Source organism: Urocampus carinirostris, chromosome 10, assembly GCF_059441175.1.
Source record: "Urocampus carinirostris isolate Australia breed hairy pipefish chromosome 10, RoL_Ucar_1.0, whole genome shotgun sequence".
NCBI classification, from domain to species: Eukaryota; Metazoa; Chordata; class Actinopteri; order Syngnathiformes; family Syngnathidae; genus Urocampus; species Urocampus carinirostris.
The window spans coordinates 6,469,987-6,490,758 of record NC_142358.1 but is presented as its reverse complement, the minus strand read 5'-3'; the positions used below and the strand labels follow the sequence as shown (position 1 = coordinate 6,490,758).

The 20,772-nt window shown below is 39.2% G+C and overlaps 1 protein-coding gene across 3 annotated transcripts in view; it reads right to left on the bottom strand.

Moving 5' to 3' along the window:
• The window catches only part of nectin1b (nectin cell adhesion molecule 1b), a 385,519-nt gene that overhangs the window by 29,683 nt on the left and 335,064 nt on the right, over nt 1-20,772 (bottom strand). The window lies entirely within an intron of this gene.

Here is a 20,772-nt window from a genome sequence, read left to right as displayed (position 1 = left end):
CCCAACCACATAAGTGCTACTTTTATCGATTTAGTCCTAAATGACTTTCATATTTAATAGTGTATATTTGTTTCGTTCTTATTGATTTGCTTGACTTGACTTTGTTATGTTCCGCAGTGTTCCGCCCCCTCCCAAGTAAATTGCATCACGGGCGACATATTGAATACAACATCAACGCGTTACATTCTGCTGATGTAAATTGAAGCAAAACGTCCTCACTGAACACAGATACCCACGCAGTCATATTGCCACTAAAGTGCGGGCCTACATGTTTATGTTGAAGTCTTGTGATTAGGCGTGTAATGGTTGCTATTCTTATCTGACATTTCAAACGAGGTTCTCCAGCCCCCGCTGTGGTTTTCTTGAGCAACATAAGATAATAAAAGAAGCTGCCAATGGGGGAGAAAAGAGAGAACAGTGGATCTAAACCAGAAAGTAGATTCTACGAGAGGTTATGTAAAACCCCACACACACTTTATGCTGTTAGCGTGGGGAATCTGGCAATCTATGCCATGTTCAGCTCTACTCCAAGTTGTTTAGGTCACATGTTTCTTAACCAGTGTAAAATCCCCGATTTCATTTTTGTAAAAAAAAAAGAAAAAAAGAAAAAGCATGCCATTGTCCAGTATGTTTGCTTTCTTCCAGCAATCAGCCGTGTGACACTCATCCATGTCAGTATGTGGCACCATATTACGATATTTTTTTGCTTTTATTTATGAATCTGCTCAAGAGGTACAATAGGTATGTACTGTATATTTAATAACTTATTTTGTTTCAAGAGACACTGTGATATATTTGCCCGCTATGGGGTAGTGCACCAAAAAAAAACAAGTGCTACAAAGCACAAGCAACTGTAAGAAATTTCATCTTTATCATTAATTAATTTTGCAGGGTCATGCTAGTGTCATGGACCTTAACTACTAATGGATTGTGGACACGGTTATTAGATGCTTATGCTAGTTTTCTTGAATCAACTAATGTTGAATTATGCAAATTTTGATTTAAAAATGCAAACTATTTAAATTTAGCCATGTCTACAAATTATAAACTGATAAAACTGAAATGTTGATTATTGGTCCAGCTCATTGGCGTGAGTTGTTTTCAAACATTGCGCTGAACCTAGACAAATGTAATATCACCCATAGTGACTCGGTCAAAAATCTAGGTGTTATATTTAATCCGTCGTTTCAGTCACACGTGAAAAATATTACTTGAATATCTTTCTACCACCTACGTAATCTTGCGAAGATTCATTTGATGCTGTCCCAATCAGATGCAGAGGTTTTAATAATGCGTTTATTACTTCTCGGCTTGATTACTGTAATGTATTGCTTTCTGGTCTCCCGATGTTTAGCATCAAAAGTTTGCAGCTGGTTCAGAATGCGGCAGCGAAACTCTTGACTAAGTTTGAGCATATTACTCCTGTATTGGCCAACTTGGACTGGCTCCCAGTCCACTTAAGATGTGACTTTGAGGTTCTCTTATTAAAATACAAATGTTTGCATGGACTTGCACCCTCTTATCTCTCTGATTTGATTTCCCCCTATGTTCCTGCACGGAGCCTTCTTTCGGAAAATCCCGGTTTACTTGTTACTCCAAGAGCCAAGAAGTCTTGGAATGCTCTACCTCCGGAGATAAGATCTGCAACCTCAATGGAAGTTTTTATATCTAGACTTAAGACACACCTCTATTCAAAAGCGTATGATTTATGCCCACCTCATATTTTGTATTGTCCTGTCTTTTTCCGACTGCATGGCTGGTGGTGATTCGAGAGAGAAGGACGATTTGAGATGAGTCAGCGGACCAGCGTCCGACCTGAAGCATGCAACGCCTGCATTGACCAGCTGGCAGAGATGGGAAGCTGCGTCATTTGCCATCATGGACTTTCAGGACTAGTTTACAGGCTTGGGGCGTCGTTGCCGTCCGGACAAATTTCAACATGTTACCTAGTGTTCTCTTTTATTGATGTTTACTATTGTTTGTGTTCTGTAACTCAATGATATATCTATTCCACCCTGGTCATCCTGGAAGGGGGATTACCACTTGTGAGGCCCCTTCTCAAGGTTTCTTTTTTTTTCTTCACGCTGAGGTTTTGAGTTGTTTCTTGGCTGCATATTTAAAATCAGGTAATTGTGTAATTGTAATCCTGTACAGTCCTTTGAGACATGTTTGTGATAAAGGGCTGTATAAATAAATATGACTTGACTTGACTTGACTTGATGTGCCGTGGTGTGGATCAGTAGAGTGGTGGGGTACCATTTCCTTTGATGTGCTGTGAGCAAGTAAAGCCTGGTGGCACCCATCAGTCTCCAGGTCACCAAATGTTTTCACCCCGTCTAGAAACCATACATGTCCTAAAATTTCAGAATTTTACTTTCATTAAAATGGGAAATGAAAATGGTAAAAAAGGACCGGAGGTCAATGGATACATTTTTCAAAAAACGCCAGGCAAGAAAGTAATTGAATGTTTTTATTATTTCCTTTATTCTTTGTTTTTTACACTATGAGCTCCTCGCCTTATGTTTATTTTGTGATACGTTTAATGTGTATTTGTTTCATGTCCTGATTTTAATATGATTTATTTAAGCTTTGCAAAGTTATCAATCGGGTTTTCTTATTTTGGTTAAAATTTTATATTGTCATGATTACTGATTCGGGGCACCTGCGGCTGCCCAGGTGGCGCCAACAGCCTTGGTCGCTGATTGGCTCCTTGCCACTTCTTGAACCCCCAGCTCCCTGTTACCGGCGTCAGATCGTTGCGAGCTGTTGTGTTTCACTCAGTGAGCGTTCCCGTCCGACTCCGTCCCTGTTAAAACCTGTTTCCTGCCTTATTCCCGTTTTCGACCCGTTTCTGAACCTGACTATGCCTGTTTTTCATGCCGCCTGCCTACGACCTCTATTACAAACTTGACATCGCCTCTGATCTCCAGCCCTGGTCAAACAACTTGCCATTCCCGCCTGTCTTCTTACGACACAGAAGTGTCACTCCCGCCTTGCTCGCTCCCGCTCTCCGCCAGTCCTCGGATCAAGCAATCAAGCAAGCCTTACTCTCACTCTCTTTCAATAAAATCTGAGAAACGCATGCAATTGAGTCCTGTATCCGTTCTGGTCTGTGACATGTATGAAATATTTTCTATTTATGTTTCTAGAAAATTATTCAAAAATACAAAAGTGAATCTCAGTGTAAATGGCTCTTCTCATAAATAAATATAGCTCGGAGATACATTCAACTTTGCAAAACTGATCTGTGTTGTTCAAATTCAGATTTTTGCGAAGTGAATGATTGAACATGCAAAGTCAGAGCAAAGTGAAAATATGACGGATTTGGTCCAGTATAGACAGGGCACAGTCTCAACAACAGTTTACAGTCTGGATGTCACATCAACAGACCCCATTTTTGCTGTACATTGCTAAGGAATATTTTATATGAAAGCTCATGGGACACTTTATGATGAAAAGCCACAGAACACAAAGTAAACACAAAAATGCCAGCAAAGCACCTGGAGCAATTTTATTGCGTGAGCGGTAGGATGGGCAGGGCATAGAGTGCACGCATTCCCTAATTAGCGTCTGCTCTGAAGGTAGAGGTTGGTAACCGTCTTGTTTGCAGAAATCGGGGACAATTTTAGTGAACTTTGCTTGCACCTTGTTTTGAAACAACTTTCTAGGACAAAATGAGTCAAAATGAGCCTCATTACAGAAAGTAACTGCATGATAGAAACACATTTTAAGTCGTATATTATTATTGATGTGGGACACAAGTTCTGGCATTTTTCTTATTTCGTAAAATGTATCAAATCATTAAATGTCACATGATTTGCGCTGAAAAATGTGTCTTTGTCTGGAGAGAAGGTTTGACAGTTTTGTGTTTGTCTTAAAAAACTAAATTCCAAATATTTAGCTTTTATGGCTCTTTGGGAAAGTAACCCGTCGTGTTATAGTCCATACATTCATAATTTCAACAATGTTGAGTTGTTTAGTGTACCTCTTTTTTTGTGATTTTATTTTATTTTATTTTTTTTTACGGATTATTTACATTGTAAAAAACATTGCAACATTTTTGAATAATGACAAAAAGCAATGGATTTAAATGCTTTTCAAATGACACTGACAAATTGTTATATTTACGTTTTTCCTTGGAAATATTTTTTTTGTTTTGGTAATATTATAGTGTTTAATTGTTAATGTTTTGGGGCTATGGAATTACCTCCCTGAGGCAAAACACTTTGCATTAAGTACTTCGTTTGATCATTTATCATTAAATATGTAAACATTTGACAGACTCAATGCACAGAACATATTGGTTTATTTTATGGGTTTGACCCGAAAAGCAGCTTATGTAGATTTTGACTAAACAATGGAAAAATCATTGCATTGAAAACCAGGGATTCCGAAATCTTCCAGATTAGGCTTGAAATATTTATACATTTTTACAGGACTCGATTACCTATACTACAGATAAACCAGGCGTCCTTAAATCGCGGTCTGGGTCCCAAGATTGATAGTTTGAGGCCCGTGCCTCAAAATGAAAGTTACAGGGACAGCATGTATTATTTGCATTAGAGGACACTGTATTCTCCCATGCCACTGCAAACGAGTGCTAAAAGAAAAACAGAGGAAGACAAAATACACCGTACTACTTTTGGAAATAATAGAAATAAGAAAATGAAAAACAAGACAAAGTAAGAAAACAATAAAAAAGAAGGACAAAAAAGTCAAAAGGGAAAACCATGAAAAAAGAAATGAGATGAAAAGTTCAGCTCATGAAAAAAAGAAAAAGAAAAAAAGAAAAGAGAAAATTAAAAAAAAAAGAATAAAGAGAGAAAAAAATGCATGTTTTCTTTGTTTTTGTCTTTTTTCCTCTTAATCTACTTTCTTCCTTTTTTTCTTTATACTTCTCCATTTTCATTTGTATGCTTTATTTTCTCCGTTTTCTGTTTCTATTCTCTGATTCTTTTTCTGCCTATTTTTCCCCTTTTATTTATTTTTTTTTTAAAAACAAATCTTTCCCCCCTTTTTTTGTCTTTCTTTGAGAGAGTCTGGGTTAAAGTTTAGAGAAAAGGGTGATTTTGCTAACTTTGAGTCATTTTACTTTGTAGTCTTCCTTGGACTCGTTTTTGGTTGCACTACATATTACAGTGTCATCTACTGGACAAATACAAAAAATTGTCCTTGTAGGAAGAGCGGAAAGTTTTTGTCAGCGCCGTATTTGTGGAAAAGCCCATTTGTCCGGACATCACCCGGACCCTACCTTCAGCAGCGCCCAACTCAACTGAGTTTGAAACACTTGGTATAAATCCTCACGGATTAATCTACCGTAACGGATTCTACCCGCCCCCTGCTACTTTCTATGTTGTGTATCGGTGCTGCATTGTTGACATGCAGCCCATCATGTCGCCCGCATTGAGGCAGCAGCCACCGGCAGGCCGCAGGGCAGCAAACAGAATTATTGATGGCCATGAAATATTGATCCAGAATCTATGTACGCGCGGAAGCCCCATTTTCTAAAATACGACATGGGTTTTTCGGCGCAAAGCACACGCGACGCTGAAAAATGTGTCATGCTTCTGGTCAGCGTGGCTATGAGTTAGCATTGTAGTGGCGGCAGTACATCAAAACGCTTGCTGTGTGTTTATGAATGAAATGTGCAACCTGAATGAAAGTAACTGTCCTTTTGAACAGTCAATTATCCCAGTAACATTTAAAAATATGCAAGGTTGCCCTGTTTAGCCTTACAGTAGACCCCCAGTATATAACATTATTTGGTGCTGGGGTGGGGATCCAAAATTGAAATTGCTGTATGGAGGGGGGTATAAAAAGTGGTAATGCATAGATAATGTGTTACAACTGCCCAATAGCCTAGATTGAAATAAGCAATACTAAACTGTACACACTTAACAACATTATCCTCTAGTGCGTTAGACCAGGGGTGAGCAAACTTTTCGGTGCCGAGTGCCACTTTAAAATTTCCTTGTAAATCAGTGTGCCACACCAAGATTAATGACTCGCATAAAATGTTTTTAATATCCAACGGAGCTGTCATTTTACCAATCCAAATATACAACATGGATGGATATTTTAATCATATAACTCAGTGTTCTTCAAGCCTTTTTGAACACAGGTACACTTTTATTTATAAAAAAGTTCCGTGGCACACCGTCCGTCGAAAATGTTTGAAAAGGAAGTTATGTCAAATATTTTACTGTACAACCTCATAAGCAGATAATTATATAAAAGAAGAAAATAGTACTTAAAATAAAAAAGAATGATGTCCTTTAGGTTTTTATTTTTTACAGTGCAATCCTAAACCGCTTTGTTAAACAAATTAAGTTATTAAATGTACTGTGCTATCTCAAGAGCAGAAAATCAGTACATAAAAAAGATATAAAAATCTACTGCCACCTACTGATATGGATGACTATTACAGTTCCTCGTCTGAGGAGTGCAAAAGTACTGAATAATGGCCTGATTTTTTGGAAAGATAAAATTCCAGCGGCACACTAAACAAGGTCTCACGGCACACTAGTGTGCCCCGGCATACTGGTTAAAAAACACTGTTATAACTCACCTATTTATCTTCTACTATTCTTGTTCATTAATTAACTAAAATATGAATGTGAACAACATGTGGAAAGGCCTGTAGCCATTCTGACTTCAACGTTTTACCACAAGAATTAACCAGAATCAGCCATTCTTCATCAACTATAAACTACAAACAAAAAACAAGTAATATGGTCAGCTACTATACCATTCATCAATGATATCTTGTTGCAGAAAATATCAAAACTTGAAATAACAGCTGCAATGCAGAAGGCGCGCGCGCGCGCACATACGCTTCTTTAAAACATTCGCCATCAGTCAATGGTTTTCCGTGCTTTGCTATTCAGTGAGCAATTTGTTAGATAGCTTCAGTGGTGGTGTTTTTAGCAGCGACAAAGGTTTTTAGGGTCTGTGTTTGTTTGCTACCTGGACACAGCGCGTTTTAATGTATCCGCCTTGAATTCATGTTCATGTTTCATGTCGTAATGAGTCAAGTCAAGTCAGTCAAGTCAAGTCAAGTCAAGTCATTTTTATTTGTATAGCCCTTAATCACACTAAGTCTCTAAGGGCTTCACAGATTAGTACACTATGTTACACAGACTATTTTTCAGCCGGCAAGAAGAGTAGGTTATTATTCATATGCAATGGAGTAGAAGTGAGTTTTAAGTTTAGATTTAAACATTTCCACTGAGGTTGCAGATCGGATCTCAGGGGGAAGAGCATTCCACAGCACCGGTGCCCGGATGGAGAACGCTCTCGAACCAGCAGAACACTTCTTTGCTCTCGGGATCACCAGAAGACCGGCACTCTCAGATCGTAGGCTTCGGACCGGGACATAGGGGCAGATCAGATCTGAAAGATAAGAGGGAGCAAGTCCATGTATGATTTTGTACAATACTAAGAGAACCTTGAAGTCACATCTTTGGCTAACTGGGAGCCAGTGCAAGTTAGCCAAAATCGGTGTTATGTGATCGTACTTTTTTGTCCTAGTTAAAAGCCTCGCTGCGGCATTTTGTACTAGCTGAAGAGACTTGATTCTGGACTTCGGGAGACCGGAGAGTAGTGCATTACAGTAATCGAGACGGGAGGTAACAAATGCGTGAATTATAGTTTCCGCATCAGACTGAGACAGTATTGAACGGATTTTGGCAATGTTACGAAGATGGAAGAAAGCGGTTCTAGTAATTTTCTTTACATGCATCTCAAAGGTTAGATCAGGGTCAAGTATGACACCTAAATTTTTAACTGAGTCACTCTGTGTGATGTGACATTTGTCAATGTTCACAGCAGTTTTTGAGAATAAGTCACGGCATTTAGACGATAACACTTGATGCGCGAGGTACAACGCTCTCGAGGCATAATACACAAAACAGCACGCCAATTTTTTGCACAAAGCCCCAGTCATCTGTCCACCCTGGCTGGAAAGAACGAGATGTTTTCGCTCCAGGAGCCGTCATGATTCGTTCATTTATCGTGCGCGTGTGTTTCGTTGCCTGGGTTAAGACACGGAACCCTCCTTTGCGAGGCACCGCGCAAACACACACTGACACACGGAGGAGCGCTAACGTAAATGGTAAATGGTAAATGGTCTGCATTTATACAGCGCTTTTCAAGTAAAGCTTCTGAAAAACACGGTGCGCAACTGAAAATGTCTAAATTTCAGGTAAATGCGCTTAAAAAAAAAAAAAAAAAAAACATTATTATTTTGCTGTTCGCTCGCGTGCCACTGGTTAACCCCACGCATGTCATAGGTTGCCGACCCCTGCGTTAGACTTTTCTCCCCTTTGCTGCATGCATTTTTTGGGGGAATACAAAATGTGTGTCAGTGTACATAATTTGGACGTGAATTTAAAGAGTGATAACTCAGCTACTAATACGTTTTGGCTTTTCAACCCCTCAAAAAGTTCATTGGCATCAGACCTATCCATACACATTAAGGTTTCCTTTACATATTCCTCCCCCTGCCCCTTAGGAAAGCGGCTATAAAGAAAATCTAACTGAACTCTATATACATATACATCACATTTCTAGATGAATACTCCATATGTGATAGTCAAAAATGGGTAACAATTTTCTTTTTCTTTGTTTTTTTCCAATACATGCCATTTTTAGACGATAGCAGTTCCCCTAAAAACCTCATTTCAGTGTACATTATTTGGACATGAGCTTGAAGAGTGATAACTCAGTCATCTATGAATATTTCTTTAATTCGAACAACTCAAAATGTGTGGTGGCATCAGACCTATCTATACATATGTAGGCATTTATTTATTTATTCCTTAAACTTGAAGACAGACATTGCTGAAGCGATCATCAGACTACCGAGTTCCTTATCCCACAGTTTTTTTGGAGACTCTTCTTTTCAGCTAAAAGGAGAAGTCCTAAGTATGCACGGAGTGGCTATACACTGGTCGCGGTCCAGCGCATTAATGTTCTCTCCCCTTGCAAATTATTCATTGTGCCTATGTGGTCAATTATTTCCTCTGAAAAAATAAATTGAAATACAGTGATTTGGGTTTTTTTTTTGTTCCCCAAATGTTTTGTTCTTTCAGATTCTCGTGACCAAGATCCTCCATAACTTCCTCCTCATCGTCACCCTGTTCATTGTCGTCAGAATCCTTGCGCGTTCGTCCCCCTTCTACCAAGCAATGAGGTTCAAAATCCTCATTAAAATAGTTTGTGGTGTGTCAGCGCAAGTTGATCACGCCCATCAGTGCTTTTACAATGCTGAGAGGCACACAGGCAATTCATGTTTACAAAACTGGATTTTGCAACAACAAGATAGAAACACAGTGCGCCACAGTCTGCAATACAGGGTCATGGGGGCTGCAGTCAGTGGTTTGCAGGCAAAATTAACATTATAATTATTCTTATTATTATATTTGGGCTTTGGCGACACTCAACATTTTTTTTTACCTTTAATAGAATTGACACTGCAGCACTGAGAAAAAAATACCAAAATCCTGGGAAATGGATTGAAACACAGCAGCTTTAAGATAAGTCCAAGATTATGAATTACAATATTCAAGTCAAGTCAAGTCATTTTTAATTGTATAGCCCTTAATCGTAAAGAGTCTCAAAGGGCTGTTCCTATACATCCAAATAATGTACATAGCATGCTTTGTGTATAGTAAGTGGTTGGCTCCCAAATGCATTAACAAAAAAATCTGAGCACAATGCCATATTGAACATCCAGATGTTGTCACAACCCGAGGGAAATTTGAGCTCCAAAATATTTACTTTTCAATGCTCTCTCTTTGATTGAAAATATTGTAAGTATTCAAATGTACATAACATGTACCTGCATGCCACGAGGGCTAAAACGCCTACTTTATTTTTTTAATATTCTATCTTTGCTTTTTGAACAACAATGCATCTTGACTCGAGATTAGTATTTTTGTCTATTCTGCTATATCGTAAAACGACACTAAATATTTGTGCGTGGACAAAAACAACTGCATGAGATTACCGTTTTTGTAAAGGTCCGGCACTTCAGATTTTAAACAACCTCATTTTTTTTGATTACTATTCTGGAAACTGATTGTGTTTTAAGCATATAAATAGAGTGCACATTAACATCTGCCAGTGTTTAATGTCAAAAGGTTGGCATGTCTGCCTTTGCATAATACGCATGTATATGATTAAATACCTTATAGATCATTGTTCAAATAGCGGAAAAATTAAATTAAATTTACCTTAGCTGTGATGTAACTTGAGCTGGTCGAGTGGAGTGAGGGGAAGGAGATGACACATTAAAACTAAAACAGATAATAAAACATACAATTCCTATTTTTTTTCCAAATAGTTCTGATCATCGATTGGTTACTGTCACGGACCAGGACAGGAAACAGGAACGAGAACCCAATCGCGTAACGATTTATTTACACAATTTTTGGGGGAGAAGAGGAATGCGCGCACACTCGACCCTGGGATCGATGGTCGCTGAAGTAGATTGAAATCAAACAAAAAAGTGGTCAAAATCAAACAGATCGAGGAGAAAATAAAACAGGATCAAACAAAGCAAACACAGGCAAATTCACAGGACTTGACATATCACACAGAGTCTAGCAGAAGTTTCGCAGACGCTTTGACACCAGGCAACTCGCAAGATTGCTTTTAAGTAGTCCGGCAGCAATCTGTCAACGCAATTCAGCTGGTGTCAGTGGGCGAAGCCAATTGGGCGCCGTGGTAACCGTGACAGAACCTGGCGCCACACGACGGGGACAAATTGGGCGCCATGACAACCATGACAGTTACGGTCAACTTTATTAATGTAAGTGTGATGATTCTGATCTCTTGATAATGGCAAGATTCGATTCCATGGTTATCATGTTTTTGCTTCTACCTTTAGCATGACTGCAAGCATTGGGAACTATATATTTAAAATGATTTAATGCACTCATAGTGCTTTTTAGATCCACTGTAAATGTAAATGATAAAACTGAAAATAGATGGCAAACATCTTATTCACACATTCCTTCAATATGGCGCGCTCTACATGTTCACGCCGCATTAATCAACAAAAACGTCTTAAAAAGTCAGCACCGCCTCAGAGATAAATAACCCAGCCACTCACTTTCATAAATTATCTGGCGGTGTGCAGGCCTGCGCATATTTTAACAGTACGGCGAGAAGGCGCCACCGAAAAGTGTGATTTGGGGCAGTACCTAGAGCTAAACCAGAGGGAGCCCACACCAGGCTTGGCATTACCGAAATGTCAAATTAACTCTCCCGTGGCCTGGTGGTTGATTCCGTTCAATTGAACCGGCAAAAGGAGGAGCATTTTTTTTTAAACACAATAACCTGGGTTATGGGAGATTTAAGATTTTTGCGATTCAAACCTGAACAATTCTGAATTCATTCCATTCATCAATCAGAAACCTACCAGGAAGTGTATGAGGCAATACCACCTGCTGTTATTAACGTATTTGTTAAAACTTGTTTGTATGATTCTGCTGCAAACGACAGGTACAATTAAAGATGCCGGTTGATGTTTGATGTATACAATTTAATAGGTTTCTATTCCCCGCCATTAGACGAATTCACTGTACGACCTCCACCTCAGAAGGAGTTAGTATTGTATCCCAGGGGTCTGCTATAAATTACAAGCAAATACCCATCAAAATCAAGCCCCAAACCATTTCAATTTACAATGAATCATAATTGTTATTTGTAGAGCGTTTATCTGAAAAAATAAAATGCTAGTAAGTTATAATGGATTCGAAAATTGCTTTCCAAACAGAACCGTAGGGTTTTGCTTACCTGAGAACTCCATTGTTTATTGATTTGTAGGCTATTCATTCCGCTGTCTCCGAGCACAATTCTTCCATTCTGTGAAGCTTTTATTTCTCACAATATTATTTTTACTCAATTAATAGATCCGACAGCGCTTGTTATCAGCCAATCAGAACATGAGGATGACTACAGCCGGCCGCTGCCGATTTAGGTCGTCCATATTTGTATCACATGTGATCCACACGCTTTTACATTGGTTTCCCGTTCTGGGAGGACTTGTAACCTGAAACATTTGTAAGTAGCGTTTTGTCTTAAAATGGTTTGACGATGTTTTTGGGACACTTGTAATGTTGATCAGAAGTATCCGGAACGATTGGTTGGGGTGAGGTTTGTCTCTCTCCCCCACCCAAAAACTAATTTGGAGAAATTGATAAAGGCATGTTGTCACCCTCACGTTCAACTCAACACGAAGATGAATGATGGGAACTGAAACGAAGTTATAAGTTGTACAGTGTTTTCCTCAGAAGGGTCACGGGGCTGCTGGAGCCGATCCAAGCTGATTTCGGGCAATGGGCAGGGGACACCCTAACCTATATCAGGAATTGCGACTAAAGAGTCGCTTGTTGTTGTTTCAGCCGCCCTTTTTGCTCCGAGTGTGATACATGGATACCGTCACTATGGTGGGCATCGTTTAACGCCCTCTGTCGGATCTATTAATAGCTTTATTTAATTATCTGTTTCTTTTTTAACTGAATCCAATTTCATCCTGGTCGATTTCTTCTTCATTGGTGTACTGATTGAACTTTGAATTCAAAGCTTTGTACTTGAGGTGTCATTTCTGTATGCCTGCACTATTCTGTTTCGCAGAGGCCTGGTTATAAACCCCGGAAAAGGTTGATGACGGATCGCATTTTCCAAGATGCAAATAAATGAAACGAATTTTTGAAATAAAAATACCAAAAGCAGAGATATATTCCGTTTGAATAGGAGTAGTCGATGTTATATGGCGGCATTAGCTCAGGAGGTAGAGCGCTCGTCTTGGGATCAAGAGATCGTTAGTTGGGCTTTCGGCTCCTCCGTGTCATATGTCGAAGTGTCCTTGGGCAAGACACTGAATCCCTAATGCCCCCAATAAGCAGGTAGGTGCCTTGCATGGCTGACTCCCTATTGGTGTGTGAGTGTGTGTGTGAATGGGTATGTGTGAAGCACATTGTAAAGCGCTTTGGGAGGTCTTCATTGACTTGAAAAGCTCTATATAAATGCAGACCATTTACCATTTATAAAATATGTTCCTACTGTTGATCAAAATCAATATTTTTATAATAATATACTGTATTGACCCTTTGCACAAAAGTGACCTGACCAAGTGACGACGCCATGGCGGATGGTGAAAGCCTGTGGATGAGGGCAGAAAGCAGTAGACAGCAACAAAAAAAGCTGTACTATTCAAAACTGTTGGCAATGAGTAATCAAACCAATATTGTGCAGCTGTCGGATGAGGTGGCTCACCTTGTTAAAAAGACCAAACAGCGCTATTTATAGAAGGGGGGGACAGCATTGGTAGTGCTAGCTGGCAAGTGATCCAGTCTTCCTCCTGACATATTCACACATCTAAATCAATCGTTCAGTCTGGCTGACTTAAGTCACCACCATCTGTACCACTATTTTGTAAAGGGAGTATCCCCATACACCAGTGTTGATCTAAAGCTTATAACAGTCTGGCTGCTTGCCAGTTCTTCGTATCTGCTACGTGTTATTGTGCTTCGTTTTGCCGGCAATTAGCAGTCCAGCATTCCATTCCGCAAATGCTACTAAAACTACGTGATATTTTAATTTTGGGGGACGGTAATAGAACAGTAGAGCATGGGGCATTTGGCCCTTGTATAGAAATCCCTAACTGCAGATAAACATTGCCGTCTTCTGTCTTTATCAATAAGGATACAATTTGGACTTAGAAGCTCGTACCGCACACGAATTAATCACTAGGATAAAAAGTGTGGTGATAATCTTCTGTTGTGGTTATTGGTATTATTTTTTGCACTCAAATCCCTATTCAACTGCTGTGCGCTCAAGTGTTTTTTTGCCGCCCACCATGGTTTTCCTATACAAGAGAAGGCAACATTAAATCATGTGCAAAGGGTCAATTATGATATTTCCGTACATTTCCACGTTACATAATAATTAATTTTAACTTATTTTTTACAGTTTATATTTAAGAAAAACACATTTTTTTTATCCCACCAGGTACACTTTCATTTCAAAACGTCCTGTGAATGAAAATTAGTGCCTTAATCTTTTAGATTGATTGCTTTTCCTGGACATTGGTTGCGTCTGTTCTGTAGCCCCGCCTCCAGTCTCTAGATTGACAGCAGGAGTCACTCCTCTGTTAAAAATCTCATTCTGAAATCAATGGAACGTTTTGAAATGCCGTCTTCCTCGCAGGGGTTATGTTCCAAAATTAACTTGTAATACTTTTTAAAATCATTATACATTTACACTAAATACACCACTATAAACTGAAACCAAATAATACACTATTATACAGGCTCAAGCATTTCTTTAACAAATAAAAGTACAGTATAAAGGTTTATTCTTTTGATTTAGATTTTTATATAACTTCTCTACTGTCATATAATAAGTGGGGAGACGGTTTAGCCAATCACATTGCAGCACACGATGCACAATGTAAATCAGTTAAAAGTAAACCACCTCATAGAGAGGGATTACTGTACTTGCTATAAGTTCTGAGAGTCGTGGTGATGTTAAAGGGAGAAGCAAAAACATAACAATAGGACTGAAGCTTGCAATTATCGAGAAATGTGAACAATCTCTAATCTTGCTAAATTGCATGGCCGTCACCAACTGACCAGTAGGACTATTTTTAGAAAAATATGGCATTTAAACAAATAGCCTGACAACCCTCACAAGTAAAATCCATCCATCCATCCATTATCTGCACCGCTTATCCTCAGTAGGGTCGCGGGGGTGCTAGAGCCCATCTCAGCTGTCCTCGGGAAGTGGGCAGGGGACACCCTGAACTGGTTGCCAGCCAGTCATAAAGATAGACAACTCATTACACATAGGGATAAATTAGACCGGCCAATTAATCGAACATTCATGCTTTTGGAATGTAGGAGGAAACCGGAGTGCCTGAAGCAAATCAACGCAAGCACGGGGAGAACATGCCAACTCCACACAGGAGATTCAATCTCATGACCTCAGAACTGTGCCGCAAACGTGCTAACCAGTGCTCCGCCGTGCAACGTATACGTACCCATGGTCCAAAGTAAACGTTTCTGTTTGAAGTTGCTACATGTATTAATAATAATAATAATAATAATTTCCTTGTATTGTCATTCTGTGTAACAATGTACACAGAACGAAATGTCGATTGCATCTGACCCGATGCAGCCGCAGCCAAGAGAGGGCGCCGCCGACCACTTTTTAAGTCTTAGGAATGACTCGGCCGGGGCGCGAACCCGAACCTCCCAGTCTCAAAGCGGGCGCCTTACCATCTAGGCTACTGAGCTGGTATTGTGGGCAAGCTTAAAAAATGCGTCTGCTCCTAAAAGGCCCAACTGAAACCACATTCCCGTTTTGATTGCTCCGTTATTATGGTCACGCCATGTTGCCACAAAAATAAATCAGCGAATAGTTAAAAAAGACAATTGACAAATGTTACTGAATCTTTTTAGTTCAAACAAATCCAAAAATGTGATTTAAGACATTTTATTGTTATTTAAGGCCTTATTTTTGCAATAGAGAACTCAATACCTTTTAAGACTTTACAAGGATCTGCGAGAACCCCGTATACGCCAATTTGTCTTTGCAATCCTCACCCTCAGAATGGGTAAACGTTGTCTACTGTAATACTGTTTCTGATAGTATAATTTGAATAACTTTTGGAACTAATGATTGAATTCCAGCAGGATAAGTGATGAATTACTAGACACGCTATATAATTATAAAAAGAATGGACACAAAGCAAGCAGGCTGCATCTTGTGGATTGCAATTTTGTCCGGGGGCAATTTTGTGTTGCAGGTGAGTCACATGCGGGACGTTGATGGAGTCAGCTTGTTGTTTCCAAGGCCGTTGGCAGGATCCTGCAGGCTTATCGTGTATCCGCAGAGACACCGGCTCATTCTTCTTCTCCGCTCTAAAATGACTTTCTCATCGTCTTCCTTTTTTCCCAGAAAGCCCCTCAAGTTCTGCTGTCAGCCGCAATTTCCGAAGCCAAACTTTAGAGTTTGATGCTGTGACCTTCACCTACTGTTGGATCATTAAAAGGGAAGTACAGTGGTATTGGTTAGGTTAAATGTGATACAGACGCTCCCCTACTTACAGCCATTCCACTTGCGAAAAATGGTGAAAATTGGCGATCATTTTTTTCGGGATGTCGAATAATATCTGGACATTGCTGTAAGTTAGATTTTATATTGTGCACATTTTTCCAGTAGAGGACAGTACTGTAGTGCTTCTTTCCACCACTACCAGCGTGTGGCGCTATGAGAGGTCACCCAGCATCCACCCAGAAGAAAAAAAAATCCTCTTTCTCTTCGTAGTTCGTGTGTAAACATTCAATACTGTGTCTCCAGCGCCCTAAGAACTATGACATTTTTATTGTTTAATATCTCGAGGATGTATTCAATAGGGTTGGTATAAAGTGTAAAAAGAGGCAAGCCGTTTTATTTGAAATGAAAGTGGAATAAGAAAGCTTGATGCGGTTGAGAAAATGGTTGACTAAAGAAAAAAGTACCAAGTGTAAGGGTATAAAATACAAAGAGAGAAAGGGAGGAAAAAATAAAGAAAGGGATAAAGAGAAAAAGAGAAAGAAAGAAAGAAAAAAAGAAAGAAAGAAAGAAGGATAAAAGAATGAAAGGAAGGAAGCTCGAGAGATTAACCCAAAAAAAAAGATTTAGCGACAGTAAGACAAAAACAATGAAGAAATAGACAAGGAGAAATAAAAATAAAGAGAGAAATAAATGAAGGGATACAAAGAAAGAATTAAAAGAGAGAGAGAGAGAGAGAGAGAAAGAGAGAGCGCGAAAGAGAGAGAGAGAGAGAGAGAGAGAGAGAGAGAGAGAGAGAGAGGAATGAGGCATAGCAAAAAAAAAAAAAAAAAATGAAAAGCCTGAAAAGGAGAGAAATAAAGACAGAGAGTGACAAAGAGAAAAAAAGGAAACAATACATAAAAATAATAATAAACCTTTTTCCGCTTCAAGCAGGAAAACAATGACTTGATAAAACAAAAGTGTTTGGCCTATTTTAGCAGTGCCTGCAAGGAAAAGAGGAACATGAGCCAACTGTGACTTTTGTTTTGGCCACAAGAAGAAAAAAATCTCAAATGTTGGCCTAACATCAACAAATCAATTGTTACCTCCTTCAGAGTCCGTCTCTCCTTACGCCAAACAATATGAATTGTTTTGCAAAGCCACCGCATGGATAAAGTGGCCTGCCCAATTGGCTGCCGGCGATACGCCATTAAAGAAGGAAAAAGGCGACGCCGCGGGCTGTTGCATTGATGCATGGATGCACGGAATCACGCTTTGCTGGCTTGAGAAGGGAACTGGAGAATGTTTTGCCATTAGCGAGGCTTGCTCTGCCCCCTCGCTTCCATTTGCACTCAATCACCTGCTTAACGCTCGTTGCACGTCGGCCATTTTAAGATGTGCACGTTCACATTTTAGTTGAGACTGTTTTAGTGTTCATCCTTTCTAAGAGTGATACTTTCTGCCTCAAATATTTTCATACAATTAATAAGGAATTTAGCATCGTTGCATTTTGTGGAAAAATGCCGGTATTAATTATAAATGATTGCATTATTAATACACTGGTTAAAGTAAATATAATAACTCATTTAATATTTTGTGAAAAAGTCACATGTTAATCCATCTTTCGAAAGACCAAGAAGTATTTCTAATAGAGAAAGAAAAAAACTAAAGAATGAACAAAAGAAGGAATGAGAGAATGAAAGAAGGGAAGATCAAGACAGAACAAAAGAAAAAAGACAACTACAGGGAAAATGATAAGAATAATTTAAAAAGAAAGAAAAAATAACCAATAAAAAACAAAGAGGGATATAAACATAGACATTTAGAAAATAAAAAAAGAGAAAAGCATGACAAAAGACTAAGGAAAAAAGAGACAGAAAAAGAGCAAAGGGAAAAAGAAATAATGAGACAAAGGTAATAAACAAAAAGAGTAAAACAAAATGAAGTACAGATAAAGAAAACATACAAGAGAAGAAATATGAGTAAGAGACATGAAATGAAAGGACAACACATAAGTAATAGACTTATAAAAACGATTGACACAGGTATAACAAATAAAAGTAGAGAGAACAAAGCAAAAGGACAGAGAATATAATAACAGTGAAAGAGAAAGAAAGGAAAAAGACAAAACAGATGTAAGCATCAGAGGAAAAATAAAAAAAAGACAAAAAAGGAAAAAAAGAACAAGGAAGAGAGAAAGATAAGAAAATAAGAAAAATCAAGAAAAAGAGCTACAGAGACCATAGTGAAAATGAAAAAGAAAGGGAAATTTGATTTGAAAAAAGACACAGAGAGAAAACATGAAAAAAAAAGAGAAAGTAAGAAAAACGATAAAAAAAGGAAAAAAAAAACAAAAGCAAATTGGAAAGGAAGATGGATTTAATGAAAAAGGGAGAAATATAAAAAATAAAGAAGGAGACATAGAAAAGATAAATAAAAATAGAAAAGAACAAGAAAAAGGATAGAGTGAATAAATGAAAAAACAGAGAAACTAATAAATACGAGAAAGAAAAACAAATAAGGAATGAAATTAAATAGACAGAGGCAGCACGACGGCTGAGTGAGCAAACACAAAGAAAAAAAAGAGTAAAAAATAATGTAATCAATACAATTGTGAAGGATTTTATACATTTGACCAATGTTCCCTCTAAGCTGCGCGCGTGCGCAATCGCGCACTGCCCGCACATTCGCAGCGCACAAGAAAATCTAGCCAGCGCACAAAAATGAGGGCTCCAAATTGCTAATTAAGAAGCGAATTCAGTCAAAGTTACAGTGCATGAAAGTAAAAATACACGGGTTCCCCTGACGCCGTGTTTTAAATGCGGTATTTTGAAGTCAAGGTCCAAGTAGAACGTAGTTGAGTAAAGTCAGTTTTTCGAGAACCGGCTTCTTCGGCTCGGCTCACTAAAAGGAACCGGCTCTTTCGGGTCCTAAACGGCTCTTCAGGTTCTTTTGGCTTCTTTAATCCCAACATGACCAAATATTATGTAAAATTATGCACAAAATGACTTACAGGAAGGGGGGAATAGAACAAAAAAGAAAAAAATACCAAAAAATGAAAAAGTAGTGAAAAGCTGAGAAAAAAAGACACAAAAGGAAGAGAAAAAAGAAAAAAGTAACAGCTAGGAAATGTCACAGACCAGAACGGACTCAGGACTCAATTGCATGCATTTCTCAGATTTTATTGAATGAGAGTGAGATTTTAGGCTTGCTTGATTGGTTGATCGGAGGACTGGCGGAGAGCGGAATCGAGCAAGGCGGGGATGACATTTCCGTGTCGGAAGAAGGCAGGCGGGAATGGCACGAGGTTTGACCAGGGCTGGAGGTCAGAGACGATGTCGAGTTCGTAATCGTGGTCGTAGGCAGGTTCAGAAATGGCTCGAAAACGGGAATCAGGCAGAAAACAGGTTTAGCAGGGATGGAGTTGGACGAAAACGCTTAATGAGAGAAAACACAACAGCTCGCAAACGATCTGACAAAGTATGAACAGAAGACATGGGCTAAAGAAGGGTGTGGCCACCAATGAGCTTGTCCGGGCTGTTGGCGCCAATCAAGTTGCCACAGGTGTTCCAAATAGGGCAATGATCTCATCTCATCTCATCAGCTGCACCGCTTATCCTCAGTAGGGTCGCGGGGGTGCTGGAGCCCATCCCAGCAATCATCGGGCAGTGGGCAGGGGACACCCTGAACTGGTTGCCAGCCAATCGCAGGGCACACGGGGACAGACAACTCACTCGCTCATTCACACCTAGGGACAATTTGGACTGGCCAATTCACCTAAAATGCATGTTTTTGGAATGTGGGAGGAAACCGGAGTGCCCGGAGGAAACGCACGCACGCACGGGGGGAACATACAAACTCCGCACAGGAAGTCTGGAGCAGGATTTGAACCCATGCAGGTGGTTCCCATTACTTGAACTGTGCCGCACATGCGCTAACCACTGCGCCACCACCGAGCTGCCCTAGGGCAATCAGGTAAAAATAAACACAATGAGATTTTTCAAAGGAATTTTAAAAAACTAGAAAAAAACACGGAAAAAGAAGAAAAAGTTGGTGTTGCATTCAAATAATTTCCAATTATATCAAGTGAATCTTGTTGCCAACATTGTACTTCCACTAAAAAATGTGATTAAGTACAGTTCTGTTTCTTGCAACCGACTAAATAAGCCCCCAAAAATGTTAGTATTATGCGACAAAATATATCAGGAAAAAAAAGAAATGGATGTCTTGTGAAAGACGTTTGTAAGGCCGTACAACCTTTGCAATCGCACATGAGTCAATTCATTCAAAGGAGAAAAATAATTTTACATTGCCTGAAACTCAGCAAAATGTAACTGGATGTCAAGTTTTGGACATGTTTGATAATGATTTAGTTTCCACACTTGGGATTGCTGTTGCTCACTGTTGTTTCAAGCGTTGCTCCCAGACTTTGTGTGAACGCTCAGACCAGTGGAAAATTAGAGAGAACATTGCATTTGACTATAAAGGATTTCATATGATTGAATACAAGTTACATTTATTGAGTTTAATGCAAGATTTTCACCGAGTGGGTTTAGTTCAATGATAGGACAGGCTGTTCGAAATGCATAATATTTTGTCCAGGGAATTTTGACAACAAGACTCTGACGGTTGACGCAGGCGTTGTTTTGAGGAAGCCAGACATCAAGACGCTCGTTTAGGAGATTGGCATGCCCATGAGAGGAGCCGGCACACCATCATGCGGGG